Source organism: Hyperolius riggenbachi, chromosome 12 (genome assembly GCF_040937935.1).
Source record: "Hyperolius riggenbachi isolate aHypRig1 chromosome 12, aHypRig1.pri, whole genome shotgun sequence".
In the NCBI taxonomy this organism is placed as follows: domain Eukaryota; kingdom Metazoa; phylum Chordata; class Amphibia; order Anura; family Hyperoliidae; genus Hyperolius; species Hyperolius riggenbachi.
This window is the reverse complement of record NC_090657.1, coordinates 172,045,041-172,065,915: the sequence shown is the minus strand read 5'-3', so window position 1 is coordinate 172,065,915 and position 20,875 is coordinate 172,045,041. Positions and strand designations below refer to the sequence as shown.

General features: G+C 47.8%; 1 protein-coding gene across 1 annotated transcript in view; it reads left to right on the top strand.

Annotated features, from left to right (window-relative positions):
- LOC137541584 (sterile alpha motif domain-containing protein 10-like) overlaps positions 1-20,567 on the top strand; it is a 597,983-nt gene extending 577,416 nt beyond the window's left edge. Inside the window, exon 5 of the mRNA XM_068262964.1 lies at positions 20,517-20,567. The gene's annotated coding sequence lies outside the window, so the exon portion shown is untranslated. The remainder of the gene's footprint in view (positions 1-20,516) is intronic.
- Positions 20,568-20,875: the final 308 nt, after the last annotated feature.

The following is a 20,875-nucleotide window of genomic DNA, read 5'->3' as shown; positions in this document are numbered from 1 at the left end:
CAGTGAACCTGCCACTGCATACCTGTTCTGTGAACCTGCCACTGTATACCTGTTCTGTTCAGTGAACCTGCCACTGTATACCTGTTCAGTGAACCTGCCACTGCATACCTGTTCTGTTCAGTGAACCTGCCACTGTATACCTGTTCTGTTCAGTGAACCCGCCACTGCATACCTGTTCTGTTCAGTGAACCCGCCACTGTATATCTGTTCTGTTCAGTGAACCCGCCACTGTATACCTGTTCTGTGAACCCGCCACTGTATTCCTGTTCAGTGAACCCGCCACTGTATACCTGTTCTGTTCAGCCACCAAAACCTGCACTCTCGTCATGGTGCGCACCAGTCCAGCACGGCCGTCACCACACAAACAGCTGTTTGCGGTGCGTTACACGGTGAGTTTGGTGTGTCAGTGTGAAGCAGTACCTTAATTACAGTACCTGATTGATGTATACACATGCATGATGTTTTAAAGCACTTTAGGCCTGTCATTTAGCATTCAATGTGATTTCTGCCCTTAAAACGCTGCTTTGCGTCAAATCCAGATTTTTCCCGGGGACTTTTGGCGTGTATCCCACTCCGCCATGCCCCTCTCCAGGTGTTAGACCCCTTGAAACATCTTTTCCATCACTTTTGTGGCCAGCATAATTTTTTTTTTTTTCAGTGAACCCACCACTGCATACCTGTTCAGTGAACCTGCCACTGCATACCTGTTCAGTGAACCTGCCACTGCATACCTGTACTGTTCTGTGAACCCGCCACTGCATAACTGTTCTGTTCAGTGAACCCGCCACTGCATACCTGTTCTGTGAACCTGCCACTGTATACCTGTTCTGTTCAGTGAACCTGCCACTGTATACCTGTTCAGTCCAGCACGGCCGTCACCACACAAACAGCTGTTTGCGGTGCGTTACACGGTGAGTTTGGTGTGTCAGTGTGAAGCAGTACCTTAATTACAGTACCTGATTGATGTATACACATGCATGATGTTTTAAAGCACTTTAGGCCTGTCATTTAGCATTCAATGTGATTTCTGCCCTTAAAACGCTGCTTTGCGTCAAATCCAGATTTTTCCCGGGGACTTTTGGCGTGTATCCCACTCCGCCATGCCCCTCTCCAGGTGTTAGACCCCTTGAAACATCTTTTCCATCACTTTTGTGGCCAGCATAATTTTTTTTTTTTTTTAAAGTTCGCATCCCCATTGAAGTCTATTGCGGTTCGCGAACTTTAACGCGAACCGAACCTTCCGCGGAAGTTCGCGAACCCGGTTCGCGAACCTAAAATCAGAGGTTCGGCCCAACTCTAACCAGGAGGACACACTACAGAAGTCCCAACCAAAGCTGAGACACACTACAGAAGTCCCAACCACACCTGGAGGACACACTACAGAAGTCCCAGCCACACCAGGAGGACACACTACAGAAGTCCCAACCAAAGCTGAGACACACTACAGAAGTCTTAGCCACACCTGGAGGACACACTATAGAAGTTCCAGCCACACCAGGAGGACACACTACAGAAGTCCCAACCAAAGCTGAGACACACTACAGAAATCCCAACCACACCTGGAGGACACACTACAGAAGTCCCAACCACACCTGGAGGAAACACTACAGAAGTCCCAACCACACCTGGAGGACACACTACAGAAGTTCCAACCAAGGACACACTACAGAAGTCCTAGCCACACCTGAAGGACACACTGCAGAAGTCCCAGCCACACCTGGAGGACACACTACCGAAGTTCCAGCTACATCTGGAGGACACACTACAGGTGTCCCAACCAAACCTGGAGCCCCAACCAAAGCTGTGGACACATTACAGGGGTCCCAAAAAACCTGGGAACACACTATGGGGAGGGGGGGGGGGGAGAGGGCAACAATGCTGAGACACACTGTAAAAGTCCCCAAAGCTGGGGACACACTACAGGGGACCCACCAAAACTGAGACACGCTACAAGGTCCCCAAAAATTCTGAGACACACTACAGGAGTCCCGACCAAAACTGGGGATACACTACAGTGGGCCCGAAATAACTAGGACACACTGCAGGGGGCACAAAAATGATGGGGATATACTATAGGGGGCCCAACCAAAACTGGTACAAACTACAGGGGCCCAACAAAACTGGAACACACTACAGGGGGCCCAATAAAACTGGTACACACTACAGGGGGCCCAACCAAAACTGGTACAAACTAGAGGGGCCCAACCAAAACTGGTACAAACTAGAGGGGCCCAACTAAACTGGAACACACTACAGGAGGCCCAATAAAGTGGTACACACTACAGGGGGCCCAACAAAACTGGTACACACTACAGGACTACAGGGGGCCCAACAAAACTGGTACACACTACAAGGGGCCCAACAAAGCTGGGAATACACTATAGGGACCCTAACAAACCAGGGAAAATACTAAGAGGGCATAAAAATGCTGAGACACATTACAGGTTGCACATCAAAACTGGGACACACATTTATTGTATTTTTCCTGGTGTTTCTCCATTGATCACTCTGTTTACACTAGCCTTGATATGCTGAATATATGGCACAACTCACTATTGGCCACAACTACTTTTTAAACTTTCGGCTATCCCATCTGGGTAAAATAAATTTCTTGTGAGACTGAACTGAGTAACTGAGACACATTCCCATTCTGTTTAGTTGGTTGAGAGGTAAAGGAGTAGCGTGTGTATCCCTCTCACATGGGGAGATGTATAACCTTACCAGTCGTAGCAGTGGTTATGAAGAGTCTGTGCATGCCCAGAATGCTCCTAGCCACAGCTCCTGCACACAGCCGCAGGGGAGCGCAATCAGAGGGGGCATGTGGAGAGGACAGAGCATGCACCCTTGCTCTGAAGGGGTCCAGTCAGAGCTTTGAGTGGGGGGCATAGTTCCAAGTTGAAAGGGAGGCTGGCTGAGCTGAAGGGCCATGGAGTTTATGGGGGCATGGAGAAGATTCGGGGAAGTCCACTGCATATATTTCTTTCTACTGTCAGGCAACTTCTCTTTGGTGTACATGGAGGTGAAGATAAGCTTCTGTTTGCTAAGTAAATAAAGGGAGTTACAGCTGCACTGATCTGAGCAACACAATCCTTTTTTCATGTACAGTTCCCTCTGTCTGAACAAAACAAAAGGTAATCATGCATTAATAAGGCTGCGACCTGGGTGGGATGATTGTAATCTTAACACAGATAGCATTACTTTGGAACAGAGGCCGGTAGGACATCTATATGGGCAATATGGAGTTACTTACTCTCCACAGTGCATTTCTGGATTAGCATACCTCACAACTTTTTGAGATGCGTAAGAGGGACACTTAAGCCATGCCCCTGCCACACCCCTGATCACACCCCCGACACACCCCTAGTCTTGCGCATCATAAAGCTTTCATAAGAAAAATATGTTGTTTTATAATTCAAACCACACTGCTCCTTTCTATCCTGATTCCTTTTCCTTCATATAAACATTTTAAAATTAGTAATATATCAATTTAAAGGATGGAAATAAAGTTTAGAGTCAAACACATTTTTAGTAGAGAAATATATAGATTTACATAGAAAGAGGGCCAAAGTCCTGAAAGAGGGACAAATGAGGAGGAAAGAGGGACAGAGGGAGTCCAGGGGCGTAACTAAGAGCCCCCGGGCCCCCCTGCAGAAATTGTGAGCGGGCCACCCTCCCCCCGGGGCCCCCCTCCCCCTGGGGCCCGCTCGTGGCTGTTTTGGGGGGCTGGAGGGGTCACACCATGAGGGGAAAGCTATGGCCACAGTCCCCTCCCCCCTCACCTCGGGCTTTCCCCTCTGTGCTCCCCTCCAGCTTCAATCGCTATACAAGTGCAGAGGACTGAGCGCAGCGGCGGGCAGCGGCAGGCAAACATACCTTCCGTGCGTCCGGGCGCTTCTCGCTCTAGTGACTGACGCGACCTCCTGTTTTATACAGGATGTCGCGTCAGTCACTAGAGTGAGAAGTGTCCGCGCTGGAACGCACGGAAGGTATGTTTGCCTGCCGCTGCCCACCGCTCCGCTCAGTCCTCTGCACATGGGCTGCATCCCCTATTGTTACGCCCATGAGAGGGACAGGGCTGCCAAAGAGGGACTGTCCCTTCAAAAGAGGGACAATTGGGAGCTATGGGATAACACACACGCGGAAATGTGTGCAATGCGAGATTGGGTTGTAGTAACGAGTTGCATGTAGTGACTTGTGCTATTGCACGCATGTCACTCAACATTCATAGCGTAACCAAGGAATTCTCACACGTCACCATCCCCATCATGGAAGCAGGGGCGTGACTAAAGGGGAGCAGCTCCTGCGGCTGCAAGGGGGGCCAGAGGTGTGGGTGGGGCCCCCAACTGCTAACCTTCCCTTTCTCTGATACTCCAGATCAGGTGTTTTTGCGGCTACACTTGTTATGGGTGTGAAGATCCTGATGGCCACACTTGTTTTACGAGCTTTGTACGATGGACCTTCAGGGTCATCAAGAGGTAAGGGAAGGGTTGTGAACATTAAGGGGGCCCTATCAAAGATTTGGTGGGAGGTGGAAAAACTGAGGAAAACCACCTGCTGGCCAAGCAGCAGTAACCCTGTCTTTTCACTTCCAATAGAAACCTGCAGCAAGTCTTCACTGTGAGCAGCAACACCTGATTACTGCTGCTTGGCCAGCAAGTGGACTTCCTCACCTTTTCCAGCTCCCAGTCCGACACTGTTTACAGCCCCTTGAGGCAAAGTAGGGTTAAGTAGTTCAGGTTTACCCTGCTAGTGTAAAAGGGGCCTGAAATACATATTTAGCAGTGACTGCACCCATCTTTCCATCTCCACAGGTCCTCATTAGGCATCTGCTTCCCAGATTCTTACAGCACATGAGAGCAGTGGACGTGGGGGGAGGGGATACACCGCCTTACGGTTTCTCTGCTACCATCTATCTCCAGAATTAAAATTCATCAGGCGAGAGAGAGGCAGCGAGGAGGACAGGAAGGAAGCACAATGCCCAGATTGTCCTTGCGCTGCAAAGCACGGGGCAGGGGTCACTGGGTGCTGCGGCTTCCTGCCAGACTGTACAGACACAACAAAGTCACAGAATACAGATGGGCTGAAATGCCACCGCCGACTGCGGGCACCGGGGACGCATAAAGAGGAACTGGAGTGAAAATAACAATTAATAAAATTGCTTATTTTTTTTACAATATTCATTTATAGATTTAGTCAGTGTTCGCCCATTGTAAAATCTTTCCCTGATTTACATTCTGAGATTTATCACTCTCATTACTGAGAGCTCCATGCACAGAGGGAGATACTGCCACTATTTCCCACAATGCAATGAGGTTCACAGACATCAAACTGTCAGGACCTTGGTCATGACATCACACCGTGGGAGGGGTTTCACCACAATATCAGCCATATACAGGAGCAGATGATCTATTTGTGAAAAGGAAAAGATTTCTCATGGGAAAGGGGGTATCAGTTACTGATTGGGATGAAGTTCAATCCTTGGTTACAGTTCCTCTTTAACTCTTTCCTGCCATACATCAGCACATATGCAGCAGTGAGGGGCAATCACTGTCAAAACAAATGACAGTACTACAATGAAACACCCAATATTCAAACCTTTTATGTGTGAACCCAGCCTTAAGCGGTGTTACCAACTGAGCTGAGAGAGTACATTTTCTGTCTGTTCACCCCTCATCGCTAAATTGACAGTGAACAGTTCCTATTTGATATATAAGAGCTGTTCACACTTGTCAGACTGCAACGGATCTGCAGGATCTGTTGTGGTAAGCAGCCGCACTTTTGTGCAATCCCTGATACTCCCAGGCAGATGTGTTCCCTTATATAGCTTATGGAGGTAACACATTTGCCCTGGGTTAAAGCTGAACCACAGCGCACCATCGGACACTACACTGTCTGCTCCCACTGGGCTGGCCACACGTTATCCGGCCTCAAGTGGGAAGACAGTCTTACTGTTTCCCCTCTCATAGCCCTTGTATGTTCACACCATTAAAGGACCACTATCGCGAAAATCATAACATTTAAAGTACAAGTAAACATATACAAATAATAAGTACATTTTTTCCCAGAGCAAAATGTGCTATAAATTACTTTTCTCCTATGTTGCTGTGACTTACAGTAGGTAGTAGAAATCTGACAGAACCGACTGGTTTTGGGCTAGTCTATCTCTCCATAGGGGGGGGTTCTCAGGGATTTCTTTATTTTCAAATGCACTTAGTAAAGGGCGGTTGCTTCATCCAACTGCCAAAAAAGCGTGTAGTGAGCAGGAAGGGTGGCTAGCATATTTGTTTAAATCCCTTTCAGGTAGTGTCTTTATAAAGAATAAAGGCCATGCTGAGAATCACACATGAGGAGATGGGCTGGACAAAACCTGTCGGTTTTGTCAGATTTCTACTACCTACTGTAAGTGACGGTAACATACCGTAGGAGAAAAGTAATTTATCACTCATTTTACTCTACAAGAAACACACTTCTTATTTGTATGTGTTTACATTAATTTTAAATGTTACACTTTTTTGGGGTAGTGGTCCTTTAACCTTTGGTTGCAGTCACACAGTGCACTCTCATTTAACCCCTGCAATACAAGCGAATATAGGACAGAGGCGCCAAAAGTATAAAATCAAAATATTAAAAATTTTAAAAAATGCTTTGGAGGCAGTGGTGGACTTACCTCCCGTAAGCAGACCCAAGAGGCTGTGTTTATTCGACAAACAATATTTATTGGGTATACTCCAGGGGGATTTCGCAACGCGTTTCCCTGCAATACAAGGGCCAGTAAGATGAACTTGTGATTATGGGATGTTCTGTTAATACAGGTATTTTATTTATTATATTCAGTTTTATGTTTTTGGCCAAGTAGTTTACTATATCAGAATTGTTCATACATTGTATATTCCTACAGGGGCATAGTCAGGAATTGGGAACCAAGTTTAGTATAACCAGAGGTTTACTATATCAGAAGTTTTCATACATTGTATATTTATACAGATGCAGTTGCTGGGACCTGAGCAGAGAGTTTACTATAACAGAGTTTATTATAATGCGATTCTGCAGTATATGTCATCTTCTTATGTCTGTACATTTCTTTACAGGTTGAATATGCCCAATGCAATCATAGTATGTCCATCGTTTTGTATACAATTTTGGTAACATGGAATTTAGTGATTGTTTTTGGGTGCCCTCCCAGATACTCCCCTTTATGCCCGAGGAAGCCGTATTACCCCACGAAACGTGTTGCAGATTGGAGTCTATTATTGTAAAAAAAAGTTTTTTTGCTAAACAGACATCTGTGTCTTTAAGTAGGAGGTAAGACCACCGCTATCTCCCCTTTTAGTCTGATTTTAGTGTATCTTATGCTGATTGGGGCCTTTATTTACCGATTATCTGCTGACATCACGAGTTTGTTATATCTATACCATGATGCACTATAACTCTGAGCAGGAACGCAGCACAGTGTGGCATAATAGTGCACCTAGAGCCAGAGGCTGCGGTGCCATCCCATTATCACAGTGAGATGAAGCGGCTGGCGGGTGACACACATCTACATCAGCCTGCAGGGCACGGAGCACAGAGAAGCTAATCCCCCTCCTCCCCACCATCCAGAGCCCCCCCCTTACGCCACCACCCCCGCAGCGCTAGGCCAGAGCACGATGCACTGATCTGTCTGCTCTCATGTAATGCTGGTGTTGGGTAAAGGGAGATCACAGAGGGTCAGTGCTGGGGCATCTGGCAGGGTATGCACAGGGCAGTTCACCCACCGGGAGGCCGCTAAATCCTGGAAACCGTTGCCAAAAGCTGCGTGTGGGAAAGCAAAGCTAGCCATGTATAACTTGTCACAGCCCTGCCAAAACTATCTCACTTCTATGATTTGTGCGAATCCCATCCAAATCAGACGGGGCACCTGTGCCGATGCAAAATCGTCTCCGAATCCAATAGCTGCGGCAATGCACAGAAATGGGGTTCGGAGGCGACGTCCGAAAAATGCAGCGAACACTGCAAATTTTTTTAACCCCCACGCGACTTCAGAAGAAGTTTATTGGTTGGTTTCAGTTAGGCTGTAATTCCACCTCCAGGGAAACGGACAGGTTCCATACAAATGGTAATTTAGCCTAGACTAGAGCTTTAGTTCTGTCTACCAGATTTCTTATTGTTACAAAAGGTGAATAAGAGACTAGGACATTTCTGGCACAATTTCCATATTTGAGGAAACCGTTCCACAAAGGTTCCCTTGGAAAAGTTCCTGTGGGGACTTTTGTTTGTTTGGGGCCCTTGCACTTCCTCCCTCCTGTGGGAGACATCAGCTGTGTACTAACAAATAAAGGCTGGCTGGTGCCCACTCCCACTTTCCCCTCCAGTGTTGCCAACTCGTCAGTAAGGAAAGTAGCTATTGGCTGTTGAAGAAGTCGCTAGAAGTCGCTAAATGACGTCATGACGTAATTTACATAATGCACGCTGCACATGCAAGTTATTTGTAAATTCAGAAACCGAAAGTAAGAGACAATTCTGTCATATGGCTATCATAAAGTTACGTGACACTTATTTGAAGCTTGAAATATGGTAAGAATGTGTATTTGTATCTGAAAAACCCATTTATAAGATTTCGACTTTTATCTCATAACATTGAGTTTATTCTTCTCCTGCTGTAACTGCAGCTCGGGGGGGGGGGGGGGGGTGGACTCCTGCGCGAGGACGGGCCTGTCTGTGAGTGCTTTGGGACGGGGGAGGGGCCGGCAGCGGCAGCTGCTGTGGCTAGTTGAGAAGAGTCAGTACAGACACATCAGAGTCGGTAACACAAGAAAAAGTCGCCAGATTTATCGCTAGTCGCTTTTAAAAAAAAATGGGATTTGAAAAGTCGCTTAATATAGCGACAAAGTCGCTAAGTTGGCAACACTGTTCCCCTCTGCTCCCTTCTGCGGGAGGAGTCAGCTCTGTATTAACAGGGAAAGGCTGACTGGTTCCCACTCCCATTTCCTCTCTCTGCTCCCTCCTGTGGGAGGGGTCACCTGTTTATTAACAGGGAAAGGCTGACTGCTTCCCACTCCCATTTCCTCTTTCTGCTCCCTTCTGTGGTAGGAGTCAGCTCTGTACTAACAGAAAAAGGCTGGCTGGTGTCCACTTCCACCTCCTCCCTCTGCTCACTCTATGGGGAGGAGTCAGCTCTGTACTAACAGGAAAAAGCTGACTGGTGTCCACTCCTACTTCCTCCCTTTGCTCCCTCGTGTGGCTGATGATGGGATGGGAGGAGGAATTTAGACAGCTCATAGTGGTTGATTCACTAAAGAAAATAGCGCAAGTATTTACATTTAAGGCACGCTGTGGAAATAGTGTGAGTAACAGGTTACTTGCTCTATGTTTTTTAGTGAATCAACCCCATAGACAGTGCAGTTTCTAGGCTAAAATGCACCCAGGGCGAGGGTGTAAAAATTGCGCCCCCCCCCCCCTCCCGAGCAAGGTATGGGTGCCCGCAGTATAGGTTAGCCAGGTCTAGTTGCACTTAGTATAGGTCCCCCCAGTATAGGTAGCCCAGAATAGGTACCCCCGTATAGATAGCCAGCTATAGGTACCCCAGTATAGGTAACCAGGCATAGGTGAGCCAGTATAGTTGCCCCCGCTATAGGTTAGCCAGGTAGGTGCCTCCAGCATAGGTAGCCAGTATAGTTGCCCCCAGTATAGGTTAGATAGGCAGGTGCCCCAGGTATAAGTTAGATAGGTAGGTGCCCCAGTACAGGTTAGCTAGGTGGGTGCCTCTAATATAGGTAGCCAGAATAGTTGCCCCCAGCATAGGTTAGATAGGTAGGTGCCCCAGTACAGGTTAGCTAGGTGGGTGCCTCTAATATAGGTAGCCAGAATAGTTGCCCCCAGCATAGGTTAGATAGGTAGGTGCCCCCAGTATAGGTTATTTAGGTAGGTGCCTGCAATATAGGTAGCCAGTATAGTTGCCCCCTGTAAAGGCTATCTAGGTAGGTAGGTGCCCCCAATACAGGTTAGATAAGTGCCCCCAGTATAGGTTAGATAGGTAGCTGCCCCCCCAGTATAGGTTAGATAGGTAGCTGCCCCCCAGTATAGGTTAGATAGGTAGGTGCCCCTCAGTATAGGTTAGATAGGTAGGTGCCCCCCAGTGTATGTTAGATTAGCTAGGTGCCCCCAGTATAGGTTAGATAGGTAGCTGTCCCCTACAATGGAGGGGGGAGCCGGAGCCGCGGGGAGGGCAGCCCGACCTCTCCCTCCCTCTCCTGGGCCGCCCTCCTTGCTCCCCTCTCAGATGCAGAGCGAGCAGGCAGGGAGCGCTGTTTACAACTCACCTCGCTGGCTCCAAGCGCTGCTCTCTCGCTGCCGGTCTTCTCCTATCTGCCTACACGCTGATACACACGCTGCTTCCGGCTAAACAAGAAGCAGCGTGTGTACACGTGTGTATACAGAGAGGAGACAGGCAGCGAGAGAGCAGCGCTTGGAGCCAGCGAGGTGAGTTGTAAACAGCGCTTCCTGCCAGGAGAGGGGGGGGGGAGAGGTCGGGCTGCCCTCCCCGCGGCTCCGGCTCCCTCCTCCATTACAGCGCCCCCCTCCCAACAGCGCCCCTGGCGGCGGCACGCCCCGCACGGCCCTAGAAATGGGCCTGCCCATAGACTCCTGTTCTGTCCAACCAAAGCAGTATCTGATATTCGCACAGGAAGTCAGCACTGCAAACCCTGCTAACCAATGAAAAAAAGGAATAATGTGAAATTGGATTGTTTGTATGCAATGCAGAAACTTTGTGTCATAGGAATCTTTCTAAATACAATAAAACTTTTGAGATATATTGTTTATTTTGTTGGTTTTAGGTTTTTAATATACACCCACACTGAGCCTGCTTCAGACTCTCGTAAATGCTGTGTATAACCGCTAGTTCACCCCTAGGAAGTCCCGTGGGTTTCATGTGTCTTTGATTGTCTATATAGGAAGTGGCTCTAAATCCTCTTTAGGGATTTGCCTCTGCACAGAAGCGACAAATGTTAATCTGGTCTTTTGTGTATTCAGTCCTCTGCTTGTCTGAATTTTTTTTTTAAATGTATATACTGTAACCACATAACGTTTCTCGACATACCAGTTGAGTGCTGCTGTAGGTTCCTGGACATATCATCCAACATTGAAATCTGCTGTGCACGTGATTGCATGCTCCCATAAGTACCTGTGTTGCTCTGATTGGACAGCAGCGGCGTATCTGGCCAAAATAGAGCCGATGGCAAAAACTGAAATTGCGCCCCCCGCCCGGTCAGAGCCCCCTTCCCCACTAAAAACAGCATGCTTTCTTGTGAACATGTGTTATAGTTGCTTGTGTTTTTTGGCTAGGGATATTGCTGAAGTTACTGTTTGGAAAATATATCTTCTTATTTCCTCTCTGTCCTCTTTCTAACACTAAGCCCAGTGCACCCTGCATAGAAAAATTAAGTAGCCATGTTCCCCAGACAGATAACAGAATTAATCTGATCTGAGACAGAGGCGCTGGACGGAATCCTGACCGTTAACTGCTGTATACTCCTTGTTTGTTGCCTGGTCGGGCGGGGTTAGGCCTGCAAAACGCGTTGCAACTTTGTTTTGGAGTATGTCAATGGATTCGCTTCTGTTTTGAGGTTGACGGTTCTTGTGTCTGCTCCTGGAAGGTGGGTCCACCACTGCCTCCTTGGCAATTTTTACTTTTGGCACCTCTGTTTGGTTTATAACACAATCAAATCCACCATGGGTGGAGGGGTGACATACCCCCCTTTCTCCTTTGATCAGCAGAGAGCGGCTTCTTAATCCTGAGTGGCGACATGTCTAATCTCCCCACCTGCCTTTACAGTGGTTACCTGGGAGGTAACCCCCGGTTTGTGAGTATATTTCTACTTACTTTCAGAATTCCCTTTACCGGTACTTATTACACTATATTGGGCTCTCGGTGTCCTTTTCTGTAATCTAATTTGACGTCTAAGTGACGACAGGAGGCACAGGGGCAGGCATGGGGCCCTTGGTGCTGTGGCACCCATGGCACGAGCCATGCCTGCACCCCTCTAGATACGCCTCTGGTTTACAGAGCCAATCAGATCGTCTGTGCTGTGAATGATTGCTGACAGCCAATAGCAGCAATTTTTCATGAAAATTAAGAAAAAAAAAAAATCAGCAGTTTAAAAAAAGTGTTCCCCCACCTGGTGAAGTGTTAACCTCTACCTAACTAATTAACCCCTTGTGTCACCTACTATTGTGTTAACCTAATGTTTCTTGGACATCTGTCATAGCTGCTGCCCGTAGCGATCGGAGGCGATTGGGCACCTTAAAGGGAACCTGAAGTGAGAGGGATATGGACATGGCCGGATTTGTACTCTTTACCGCCCAAGGCCACTGTGACCAGCCGCCCCCCTTCAGTATATGTAGCGAGGTGACCCCTCCCCCTTCCCTCCATTATAGGTAGCCAGATGACCCCTCCCCCTTCCTGCTAGTATAGGTAGCCAGATGACCCCTCCCCCTTTCCATCCAGTGTAGGTAGCCAGATGACTCCTTTAATCCCTCCTTTTCCACCCCCTTTTCAGTATAGGTAGCCAGCTCACCTTCACACCACAGCAGCCATCAGCTCGTCTCAAGTACAGACGCTTCCTCTTCCTTTCTGTCTCCAATGCTGCCCCAGTCCATAGCCACTGGCCACAATGCAAATGTGCACAGAGGACAAGGTGGCTGCTGCACAGATAGCTAGCAGCAGAGTACCGCGGTCAGGCACTCGCCTTATCTCCCTGCATTGCAGCATTTGCAATCTTGCAAATGCTGCACCAGTTTAGCCCTGCTGCTTTGGTGCCCTAGCTCCTGTGATGCCCTAGGCCATGGCCTAGGAGGCCTTGGCCTAAATCCGGCCCTGGATATGGAGGTTGACATTTATTTCCTATTAAACAATGCACATTGCCCAGCTGTCCTGCTGATCCTCTGCCCTTAATACTTTTAGCCATAGACCCTGAACAAGCATGCAGCAGAACAGATGCTCTGACTGAAGCCTGACTGGAATAGTTTCATGCTTGTTTCAAGCGTGTGAGTCAGACACTACTGATGCATGAGCAGGACGCCAGGCAACTGGTATTGTTTAAAAGGAAATAAATATGGCAGCCTCCATATCCCTCCCAATTAAGGTGTACTTTTAGAGTTTATTAAATCAGGCCTTTATAGGCAGGGAGAGTATAGGAAGAATGAACAAAGAGAAGGGAGGGAGATATACAGAGGTGAAGAGGGAGGGCCCATAAAACACAGCTCGCAGGTTGACATTCTATCCTTGACCCGGAGAGACACAGCGGCGTAGCGCACGCCAGAACAGATGAGCTGAACCAAAATAAGCATTACGCTTCGCCGCAGCATCTGTCAGAACTACTGATCCTCCCTCCAGTCTGAACGAACGCACGTCCAATCCTACAGGCCAAATAGCCTCTCAAAGCCGGGCAACGCGGAATACGAGATTCAGCCGATCGCAATCACTGCGCCGCGACGTTGAGGCTATCATCAGAACACATTGTATCGCCGCATAATCTTCCTGCAGTCATCAATCATCCTGCCACAAACTCCCAACACCTTCCCGCTGCTAACAGCTCACATCTTTACACATCGAAAAACACACACGTCTGAAGTGTACTCATTTATTGGCTGATTACTCCTGGGCGTGGCTCCTGTGGGAACTGACCCTTTTTCCACTACCCTGCGATTTGTAATTTGATTCTGATCGCAAATCGCAAGGTACATTAAACTAATGGAAACTGCAGCAACAATTTCCATTAGTGCGATCCGATTGCGATGCGATTTTGGTCAAAGCGCAATCGTCGTCCTGCCGCATTTTGTATGCGATTGAGCTGTACTATAATGAGTATAGTAGCTCAATTGCAATTGCATGGTGGAAATTGAAACGCGATTGCGATCGCAATCGCATTTCATAGTGGAAAAGGGCCTTAAAGGAAACCAGAGCTCAGGACAAGAAAAATATTTATACATACCTGGGGCTTCCTCAAGCCCCATCGGTTCGCTCCCAGGCCTCCGTCCTCAGTCTTCTGCAGCTCCAATACCGGGTCCCCGCACTTCCGTCAGTCGGAGCCAGTCTAACGTAGGGGAAGTGCGGCCTCCACGTATCTTTCCAGTAGCTACTGAAGAGATACGCAAAGAGTGCACTTCTCCTGCGTAGACTGGCTCCAACTGACGGAAGTGCAGGGACCCGGTATCGGAGCTGCAGACATCGGAGGACAGCGGCGTGGGAGCAATCCGAGCGGATGGGGTTGTAGGAAGCCCCAGGTATGTATAAATCTTTTTATTGTCTTGAGCTCTGGTACACTTTAACTTAAAACTTGAGATGAATAATACAAAAAAAACCATACCTGGGGCTTCCTCCAGCCCACTTCGGCCTGATAGACCCCACGCCGTCCTCTTCTGCAGGCATGGGCTAAAATTCGGCTTCGGGTGATCCGGATAGTTACTATCTGGATTTCACCCAGTAATGCTATGCGGGCTGGGTGGGGGGTCAAGCCTCCCACGATGCGGTCCATGCGGCGTCACGTTACTACAATCACGTCCTCCTTCAGCCCGGAAGGAGGAAGTGTTTGTAATCACGTGATGGCAGATTGGACCGCATCGTGAGAGGCGCCGAGAGACGAGCGAAGAAGACGTCAGAGAGGTAAGCTTGACCCCCACCCCCCGCCCAGCATTACTGGGTGAAATCCGGATTGTAACTATCCGGATCACCCGAAGCCGAATTTGAACCCATGCCTGCTCTTCTGCCTCCTGGGTCCTCAGCTATGGCTAGCGGTAGCTAACAGAGGATCCAGGAGGCAGAAGAGGACAGAGTGGGAGCGATCAGGCTGAAGGGGGCTGGAGGAAGCCCCAGGTATGTATGAAATTTTTTTTTATTCATCTCAGGTACACTTATAAGGAATAAAATGGGTTATTTTTTTACATCCCTAAAGGAATACTTAAGCCTTCAATTAAAAAAAAAAAATCACTTTTACTCACCTGGGGCTTCTACAGTGGGATGCGAAAGTTTGGGCAACCTTGTTAATCATGATTTTCCTGTATAAATCATTGGTTGTTATGATACAAAATGTCAGTTAAAGCCAGTGGATACCGTTTTAAAAATAAAAAAGTCAGATACTCACCTAAGGAGAGGGAAGGCTCGGTCCTAATGAGCCTTCCCGCTCCTCTCCCGGTGCCCTCTGTGCTGCGCTGGCTCCCCCTTTCGCATCCCCCGCCGCAGGGACTTCGGAGGTCTTCGGGAGCACTCGGGCTTCCGAAGACGGGCCGCTCCGTACTACGCACGCGCGAGTGCATCATAGAGGGCGCTCGCGCATGCGTAGTATGGAGTGGCCCGTCTTCGGGAGCCCGAGTGCTCCCGAAGGCTTCCGAAAGCTCCCTTCGGCATGCGGAAGTGGCAGTATTTGACCGAACTGGTCGAATACTGCCACGGGGGATCCTGCGCGGGAACGGGCACCGGGAGAGGAGCGGGAAGGCTCATTAGGACCGAGCCTTCCCTCTCCTTAGGTGAGTATCTGACTTTTTTTTTTTTTTTAACGGTAAACATTCACTTTAAATATATCATATAACACACTGATTTTTGAGAAGTGAAATGAAGTTTACTGGATTTACAGAAAGTGCGTAATAATTGTTTAAAGAAAATTAGGTAGGTGCATAAATTTGGGCACCACAAAAAAAGGGGTGGGGGTGGGGGGTGGTCGCAATTTCAGTGTTTGGCATGGGTGCTATATTAGCCAGATACGCCCCTGATCACTGTATAGGCTAAACATCACTGGGAGGGCAGGGTTACATAGTTACAGTCATCAGCATAACTTATAAAGGTGTGTACATGAGCAAATGACTGGCATGTTGCTGTGTGTGGTGAAACCCCTCCTACAGTGTGATGTAATGTCATGCCATGGCCCAGACAGTCTGCTGTCTGTGAACCTTGTTGCATTGTGGGAAATTACAGCTTTTTCCAACTGCCAAGCAAGCAGGACCTCTCTCTGTACATAGAACTATCAGTAATGAACATTCAGTACAGATCACCTGGCAGAACTAAAGATGTCACCAGTGATACATTTCAGAATGTAAATCAGTGTTACAATAGGCAAACACTGAGTGTCGTAAATAATCTATAAATTGAAATATTAGAAAATAAACAATTTTATTCATTATGCTATTTTCACTACTGTTACACTCTAAAGGAAAGTACAGTTTCACTTACCTGGGGCTTCTGCCAGCCCCCTTAAGCCACCCTGTGCCCGCGGCGTTACCAAACGATCCTCCGGTCCCCCTCCGCTGCTCCATTTAGCTGTCTTTAGTTGCCACCCACTGCACCTGTGTGGCCCTGGCCGCACGCCTCCTTATTTGTGTACCCATCGCCGGGAGCGCCCTGCGCAGGCGCAGTACGAGAAAATCTCTACTGCGCCTGTGCAGGACGGGAGCGCAAACAACCGCGCACGGCCAGGGCCGCACAGGCGCAGTGGACTGAAGACAGTGAAACGGAGCGGCGGCGGGGGACCAGAGGATCGTTTGGTAACGCCGCTGGCACAGGGTGGCTTCAGGTAAGTGGAAATGGTTACTTCTTTTGATACACTTTAAGTTGGCTGAGGCGGCCAATAACGACCGTCTGAGCCGAAAATCAGGCGCGTGTACAGCAGCTGGCGACCCCCGACAAATGAGCAATCTGCCGTGCGGATCTACTCACCCCCAGCAACGCTGATACCATTGTTTGTGCCGCTCCCCTGCCCACTGCATGACACGCATGAGTGCAGCCCGAGCCAGCAATGTCGTCCAAAGGGATCAGATCCTCATCACCAACAGGCAACATCCATCAAAGGTGTATACGCACCTTTAGGCAGATCACTGATGGGCAGATTCTACTGACAGGAAGTTTTCCCAAATGTTGTAGTCATGGGGACCATTCTGGGGGCACAGAGATTCCAGTGATAGGAATAGGAATACAGTACCAGTCATATTTTTACATTAGCATGGCAGCCCAGGACTGCTAATGCAGTTCATATATCTTGGTTGGGGAAGGAACAAAAGCTACACTTCAGGGGTATAGGGAAAACAACACTCACAAAACCTGTTTATAATATATCACTAAACAATTGTTACCTCAGAATAAGGACTAATAAAACGTAACTTTTAATAATTTACATTTGATAAAATAAATAAATGGCTATATAGGTAGCTGTCAAGTACTTATAGAACTCTGTTATAATGAGCTAGGGATCTATAGTAAGCATTACTGGAGGAAAATATATATCTCTCCACCCCTTAGTTCATTACTGTATTAACAAATTACACACATACCCCCCCACCGGTTTTAGCAGCGATCCGCCAACCGCATTTGTCTGTGAAAACGCTTGGCTAATGTATTTCCATGGGATGGTGCACACCAGCGGTTTGAGGTTTTTAGCAAACCGCAAACGTGCCTCCTGCTGCACATTTGCGGTTTGCAGAAGCGATTCTGCCTCAATGTAAAGTATAGGAAAAATGCAAACTGCTCTGAAAACCGCTAGATCAGAGCAGTTTTCCAGGCGTATTTGTTACAGAAGCTGTTCAGTAACAGCTTTTACTGTAACAATATTTGTAATCTGCTTCACAAAAACGCTCGGCATGTTTAGAAAATGTCTCTAAACATGCCTAGAATCGCTCTGAAATCTGCTCCAAAACCGCTAGCGTTTTGAGGATCTGCTAGCGGTTTTGGTGTGCACTGGGCCTAACAGTTTGATTCATAATCCATTCTGGAGATAAGCACAGTGTGTTTGTAGTGTAAGTGATACAAGAGAAGAGAAGTAGAATGGAGGGAGGAAGGGTAGTAGAGGGTCAGAATTGATGACATGGATGAGCAGATATCTATGAGTAGAATAGAGGCTCAGTGGGTACCACTACTGCATTTTAGTGCTGAGTCCTAGGCTTGAACATTGGCCAGGGCAAAATCTGCATGGAGTTTCTGTCTTCAGACACTTCAGACATTTCCTGCATCCTAAAAAACATACTAATAAGTCAACTGGTTTACCCCAAAACAATCCTATATTGAAAATATTAGACTATAACTGTGGTAGGGATTAGACTGTGAGCTCCTCTGAGGACAGTCAGTGACATGACTATGTACTCTGTAAAGTGCTTCAGGAGATGTCAGTGCTATATAAATAAATAATAATAATATGGTAGGACATTAGACTATGACTATGGTAGGGTTAGATTGTGAGCTCCTCTGAGGACAGTCCGTGACATCACTATGTACTCTCTACAGTGCTGCAGAAGATGTCAGTGCTATATAAATACATAATAATAATATGGTAGGACATTAGACTATGACTATGGTAGGATTAGATTGTGAGCTCCTCTGGGGACAGTCAGTGACATGACTATGTACTCTGTAAAGTGCTACAGAAGATGTCAGTGCTATATAAATACATAATAATAATATGGTAGGACATTAGACTATGACTATGGTAGGATTAGATTGTGAGCTCCTCTGAGGACAGTCAGTGACATGGCTATGTACTCTGTAAAGTACTGCAGAAGATGTCAGTGCTATATAAAGTACTGCAGAAGATGTCAGTGCTATATAAATACATGATAATAATATGGTCGGACATTACAGTTTGACTATGGTAGGGATGAAATTGTAAGCTCCAGTGAGCATTCAGTGACATGACTATGTACTCTGTAAAGTGCTGAAGATGTCAGTGCTACATAAATACACAATAATAGTTCCAAATGCTACTGGCTCCCCTGAAGAGTGCTCATACTAGTGTACATAGTTGTGCACATTGTTCCCCAAGTAGCAGTTGTTTGGTCAGAGAGACAGTGGGAGAGGGAGCATGAGCAGAGGGTGAGGGCAAGCAAAGTTAAGCTCCACACTCACCACAGTGACTGCAACAACACAGGAAGATGGATCCAGCTAGGTGTCTCTCATGACAAGCGTCCAGCGATTCATCTTCCTGCCAGCGGGTATGTGAGATGTCACGTGACATTACAGGACGGGCGCAAACGAGAAGTCAAGCGACCTCAGTACTTTACTTGATCCTCAGTGACGGTCACTTTTCACCACACAACGCTAAGCAATGTCACGACATCGTGTAAATGACTACTTGTCGCTCAAAAACAAAATTGATGAACATCGGGAAAATCGTTGGAAAAATCGTGAGGTGGTACATAGCATTAGAGAGAGGGCAAACAGACAGCATTAATGGAAATACATTATTATGCCATCTTCAATTATAAGTAGTGATGGATGTAATTACACACATTGCTTACATGTCCATTATCATTGTTTGAGCTTTAGATGCTGCCCTCCTATTCACTCACGCACAATGAAAGACAAAACCTGCAACCCCCACTGTGTCCATTACACACTTCAAACACTGTCCTGTTGAATTCAGGGAGAAGTGCAGGCTGTGTAGGGGAGAGGATCAGATGATCCATAGCTAGTCATGGCGATCCTCCTGACATCTAGACATGCAGACATTCTAGCAGAGCACACAGCTGTCTGCAGAGTTTACTGTTTGTTTGTCTCACTCCCTCTGCAGACTCAGTAACATTTGGGGGTAGGGCGCTGTCGCTGTCTCCTCTGTGGAGAGGCAGAGAACAGCTATAAGCCAGAGACACCTTCTTAGGGAGTATCTATAATTCTGAACTCTGAATGATTCTTTAGTGACTTAGCAGAAGGCTATTTGTGAAAAGAGCAGAGTAACCAAGCAGCTCAGGGTGATCCAAGCTACTAGGAATGTATAGGGGGATAAAAGGAACCAAATGCCCTCCTACTAAAAAAGCAAAGCTTGGTGTAATTTGCCTTCTTAAAACAGAAGGAAATCTTTTTCTCTTCAGTCCCTTACAACGGTCTTTCAGGACAGGAATTTTTATTTCCCCTTGGACTGACAGTAATTTATTGCGCCTTCCCCATCAAAGCCGCTCCAAGCCGCTGCCTGGGTGGTCAGTAGGTAAAGGCGCCCCTGGCTAACACACAAGTATTAGCTGACTGCAGACAACTTGCAACTGACAGAATGCCTGCTTTTATACTGTGCTGGACTCAAACAGCCCGCCCAGCCATTCAACCAATCACAACATGGCTCAAGGACCTTGCAGCACAGCTCAAGGAGCTTGCTGAGGTCAACTGACCAGCTGGTCAGCTGGTCAGCTGACTCTTCTTCTAAGAGTATAAAAGGCTCTACTGCACACGCGCGCGGCCCCTACGGGATCCAGACTGTCATGAGAAGTGCCTCGGCGAGCAGCATGCCGTGAGGCCTGTGAAGGTGTTCCAGGAGTGCAGCCTCGACGTGGAGTACGCCAAGAGGTCTGCGACTGAGCGGTGGATCGTGCTACCGCTGCGGACGTGGACGTTTCTCCGCGTTCCGCATGCGACCATGCGGGCGGTCGCGCTGCTGATGTGGACGCGGACAATCCGCCGCGCTCAGCCTGCTGTTGCCTCATTACAGTACCCCCCCTTTCAGGCATGACCTCCGGGCATGCCTCACCAGGTTTCCCAGGATACAACTCATGAAATCTCCTCCTTTTCTCCTCAGCATGAAGATCTCGAAGGGGAACCCATGACCTCTCCTCTGGCCCGTACCCCTTCCAGTGCACCAGATACTGGAGCTTGTTGCGTGAAAAACGGGAATCTAAAAAGGTATGAAAAAGTGGACCCGCGCAGGCCTCTAGACACAGCAGCACAGTGAGCCAGTGGCAGTTCAGCACCAGTGATCTGGACAGCAGCTGAGTACAGCACCGGAGGAGGAAAGAGCAGTGAATACCAGAGTACAGTAGCTGAGGCAAAGCTTTGCATCTCAATGCAGAAACTCTCAACAGGACAGACAGTAGTAATTCAGCACCAGTGACATTGGCTTCAGAGCAAAAAGAGGAATGCTAGATAGGAACATAACTA